This window comes from Urocitellus parryii, chromosome 7 (assembly GCF_045843805.1).
Source record: "Urocitellus parryii isolate mUroPar1 chromosome 7, mUroPar1.hap1, whole genome shotgun sequence".
Classification (NCBI taxonomy): domain Eukaryota; kingdom Metazoa; phylum Chordata; class Mammalia; order Rodentia; family Sciuridae; genus Urocitellus; species Urocitellus parryii.
In genome coordinates this window covers 151,545,927-151,551,129 of record NC_135537.1, presented here as the reverse complement: position 1 = coordinate 151,551,129, position 5,203 = coordinate 151,545,927, and the positions used below count along the sequence as shown (strand labels likewise).

Sequence of the window (5,203 nt, the reverse complement as noted above, 5' to 3'; positions counted from 1 at the left end):
ATTTTATCGCTGGCTTGTCTTCAGGATCCTAATGAAGCCTGAATATTTACTCTCATTTTTAAAAAGCTGCTGTTCTTGGACTCCCACAAAAGTGGCTGTTGTTCTGTGTGTCTCAAATAGTCCCCTTAGCTACCTTTCTGTCTGATGATGTCATAAAGGAAGAAGCTTCCTATTAAACATCCTGTTGTACATAATTCTTTAGAGAAACCCAAACAGTACCTGAAAGAAAACTGAATTTATCTTTGGACTTGACACTACCAAACCTTTGGCCAGGTTCTTAACAAAATCTGGATTTCTTTGTATATAGAGGTTTCCTTACTGTCTCTAGGTTCCAAGAATTTTCAGAACTCATCCAGAGAAATCAGCTTGAAGAGTTATGAAAGCAAGGCTACTCAAATCAATCATGCTGTGTTAGTCCCAGATTTAATAAGGTATGTTATATTGTACAAAGTTACCCAATTTTATTTGAAACCACACTGTATGTTAAAGTCAAAATGTAGACCTCCAAGTCACATTTGGCAGCACATGCCTGTAATCCGGCGACCCAGGAGGCTGAGATGAGGATCACAAGATCAGCCTATGCAACTTAGTAAGACCCTCGTCTCAAAATTTAAAAATGACAAGGGCTGGGAATTTAGCTCAATGGTATAGTATTCCTGGGTTTGATCCCCAGTATATTTCCCCCCAATACTCAAAGATAAAGCTCCAGCAATTTCCAGGTTTCACGGGTGTTTCAGTTGACTCTGGGTTAAAAATCTAGGTTACTCAAGTCTCATATTATTGGTCCTTAGTAGAAGGGATCTGGATTTAGTATCAGTTTCAATTATAAATGACTAATTGTATACCTTGGACAAGTTACCTGACTTACCTGAGTCTTAGTTTCTTCATCTGGAAACCACTTCCTGGTATGTGGGTGACACACAATAAATGTTTGGGTCCTTTCTCATGATCCTCTCCTGTCAGCAATCCAATCAGCTGGACTTTGGTTCCTCTTGATTAGAGAGTGACTTTCCAATGTGGAGGACTATTCTGGATAAGTTTGTTGTCTTTCTCTCGCTTTTATAGGTCCCTTACCTGTCTTTTGGACATAGACCCTATCATATCCAACATTTCTGTTATTTACTCCAAAGGGTTATCAAGGTAATTAGTGGTCCGCTTCATTTTCTGTGCTCTATACTGACCATTCTCTTCTGTTAAACATTTTTCTTCTAATGAGTTATAAAATTGTTCATTACTAATTATAACATTATAGTTCTCTTTCCCATTGATTTTAGTTTTAAGAATTCCTAAACCTTTTTTTCTCCCCTAAATTCAAAGTTTTTTGTAGAAGAAATTGCAAAAAATGAAATCACCCAAAGAACCACTTTACTATTTCTTTCTCTCTTTTTTTTTTGTACCTGGGATTAAACCCAGGTGTGCTTAACCACTGAGCAACATCCCCAGCCCTTTTTATATTTTATTTGAAGACAGGCTCTTGCTAAGTTGCTTAGGCTAGCTTTGAATTTGTGATCCTCCTGCCTCAACCTCCAGAGCTGGTGGGATTACAGGTATGTGCCACTGTGCCCAGCCCACTTTACTATCTTTTTAATATTTTTTAGTTGTTGATGGACCTTTATTTTGTTAATTTATTTATATGTGGTACTGAGAATTGAACCCAGTGCCTCACACATGCTAGGCAAGTGCTTTACCACTTAGCTATAACCCCAGCCCCCAGTTTACTATTTTTTTTAAAAAAGAGAGATGAGAGAGAGATAATTTTAATATTTATTTATTTTAGTTCTCAGTGGACACAACATCTTTGTTTTTGTATGTGGTGCTGAGGATCGAACCCCGGCCGCTTGCATGCCAGGTGAGCGCGCTACCGCTTGAGCCACACCCCAGCCCCCCCCAGTTTACTATTTTAATAAGCATCTTTCCATATATCTTTCTATACACTTCCATATGTAGATATTTATCTACAAATTTATAGGGCCCTATTATATCTACTAGCATAGTACTAGTAGCATTATTCCATAAAATTGTTGATAAATTCATTCTATTATTTTTTTTTTGTAGTTGGACCCAATACCCTTATTTTATTTACTTATTTTTATGTAGTGCTGAGGTTTGAACCCAGGGCCTTGTGCATGCTAGGCAAGTGCTCTACCACTGAGCCACAACTTCAGCCCCTCTATTATTTTTTTAAACCAACCTTTTATTGCTGGGCACTTGGCTTGTTTCCAGTTTTTCAAAATTATAAACAACACTGAAATAAACATCCTTTAATGTAATTATATCTTTTTCTCCTTAGGACAATAGTTCTTTATCCTAGATCGAGATGTGGTGGCACATGCCTGTAATCCCAGTGGCTCAGGAGGCTGAGGATCTTGAGTTCAGAGCTAGCCTCAGTAATTTATCAAGGCCCTAAGCAACTCAGTGAGACCCTGTCTCTAAATAAAATAAAAAATAACTGGGGATGTGGCTCAGTAGTTAAGTTCCCCTGAGTTTAATCTCTGGTTCCAAAAATCTTTATCCTGGCCTCTCCTGAAGAGTTTTTTGTATACCTTTTTTTAAGTTGAATGGACCTTTATTTATTTATTTTTATATGGTTCTGAGAATTAAACCCAGTGTCTCACACATACAAGGCAAGTACTCTACCACTGAGCAACAACCTCAGTCCTCCTGAAGAGCTTTTAAAGGCCCCTTTTCTAAATCTACTGAAATAAATCAGATGGTGGTAAGCCTGAGCATCAGTATTTGTTAAAAATGCCTCAGATGATTCTATGTACAATTATGGTTAAAGACCATTGTTTTAAGATAAAGACCTCTGAATTCTATTCAGGTGGTGCATGAACTAGCAGCCCAAGTGTACCACCTGGGAGAGTGGTAGACAAGCAAAAGCTTGGACATCACCTCAGACCTCAATTCCAGAATATACATTTACTTAATTACTTACTTACTTAATTTATGCCAATGATAGAAACCATGGCACTATACCACTAAGCTACATTCTCAGCCCTTTTCATTTTTTTTGAGACAGGGTCTTGCTTAGGTTGCCCAGGCTTAAAACTCATTGAACCCCATCCCTATCTCTTCATCTATTCTGTGGTTTTAACCTATTTATTGTCTTCACAGCATGAGTTCAAACCTGCGATCCTCCTGCCTCAGCCTCCTGAGTGGCTAGAATTACAGACATGCAACAAATCCATATTTTAACAAGATTTCCAGGTGATTCATCTGTAAAATAAAATTTGTGAAGTGCTGGTCTAAATGGTATTTCTAGATCAAAAAACATTCACATTTAAAATACATACTCAAAAATCTCTCTGTAGATAAGTGGCACCAATTCATATCCCCAACACAGATGCTTGATTCCCCACTCTCCCACCAAACTTAGATCTTACCGATATTTTTCCTCTTTAGTTATCTTATTTTAATTTACATTTTTTATTATCAGTGAAACTAGACATCTTTTAATATGCTAACTGGTTACTTGTTATGCTTCTTTTTTAAAAAAATATTTTTATTAGTTGTTGATGGCCCCCATTTTACTTATTTATAATGCAGTGCTGAGATTCTAACCCAGTGCCTCACACATGCTAGGCAAGTGCTCTACCACTGAGCCACAACCCCATGCCCTTTGTTATGCTTCTTTTCTGAATTGCTCTTTGCATGTTTTTCCATTAAGGTGTTTGTCTTTTTCTTAGAAGCTATTAGATCTCTTTAGATATTAGGAATATAAACCTTTTAGTCATACAATATATTGCAACTCTATCATTTGTTGACTTTATCCTCATTCAGCCATTATTTTATATTTTTAATTAATTAATTTTGTAGTTGTAGATGGACAGAATGCCTTATTTTGTTATTTTTATGTGGTGCTGAGGATCGAACCCAGTGCCTCACACATGCTAGGCAAGTTCTCTGCCACTGAGCTCTAGCCCCAGCCCTTAAATTTTTAAGAAATCTATTTTTTAGTTGTAGGTGGACACAATACCTTTATTTTTAATTTTTTTAGTTGTCAATGGACTTTATTTATTTATATGTGGTGCTAAGACTTGAACCCAGTGCCTCACACATGCTAGGCAAGTGCTCCACCACTGAGCCACAACCCCAGCCCCCAATACCTTTATTTTTATGTGGTGCTGAGGATTGAACCCAGTGCCTCGCTCTCACTAGGTGAGCACTCTACCACTAAGCCCGCCACCCCAGCCCCAAATTTTACATTTTTATATAGTAAAATTCAAAAATCTCTTCACTTTGAACCCACTCTAAGATTAATAAAATTGTCACATATTTCTTAATGTTTATGTATTTATTTTTAATTAAAAATTTTTATTAATCAGACATATTTTTTGGTACAAGGACTCAGCTTTTATGTTTTTCCAAATGTTTGGTCAGATATCCCATTAAATTATCTAACTTGATACAGATTATTTCATATTCTAAATTCCCAAAACTTTATACTTTAGTTCTTTCTTTGGACTCTTTTTATATTCTATAAATATTCATTTCTATGTTGATGCCATACTGTTAATTATTGAACTTTACATTATTCCTAAGTATGTAGTAGTATAAATCCCTACTCTTGCTTTTCAGTATTGCTTCCATCAAACATTTATAAACTCCTTTTCATTTATAAACTCCTATTCCACTATTGCCCTACTCTATTTAATATTTAATGTGGCTATAACAAAGTATGTAAGTCTTGGTACTGTATGAAGATAACAGATTTATTTAGTTTTCAGTTCTGTTAATCCAAGAGGATGGTGCTGGCATCAGCTTCTGGTGAGAGCAGATAGTGTCATGTGTCTGGTGAGAGCACATGTGAGGGGGATAGGTGTCAGATGACAAGAGAGAAAGCAAGAAGGCTAGCCAAGAAAGCTAAATTCACTTTATATATCAAAACCTACTCCAGCAGTAACCAATCTAGACTCACAACACCTACCCCACTTCAGGACACAAGTTGGTGCCCTTAAAGGCCTACTTTACTAGGTTCCACCACCTCTCAATACTATTACATTAAGGAACAAGCCTCCAGCACATGAAATTTTGGGGAACAAATCATATCCAAGAATAGCAACTATACAATTAACAGTCTTAAGTTAGAGAGTGGGGTTTGCTTACTTAACTTCCACAGGACCATCTTATTTCTAAGCTCTTTCTTGGGGATACCTCACTATAACCCACTTTTAACACCAACATGTATGAGTAAAAAACAAAT

General features: G+C 36.6%; 1 long non-coding RNA gene across 2 annotated transcripts in view; it reads left to right on the top strand.

Moving 5' to 3' along the window:
* The window catches only part of LOC144255747 (uncharacterized), a 33,172-nt gene that overhangs the window by 25,507 nt on the left and 2,462 nt on the right, over positions 1-5,203 (top strand). The window contains exons 3-5 of one of the 2 annotated variants that reach the window (XR_013343915.1): positions 329-431; positions 1,778-1,849; positions 3,115-3,237. This is a non-coding gene — a long non-coding RNA (uncharacterized LOC144255747). Of the gene's footprint in view, positions 1-328; positions 432-1,777; positions 1,850-3,114; positions 3,238-5,203 lie in introns of those variants that run through there. The other variant, XR_013343916.1, reaches the window with a different exon arrangement.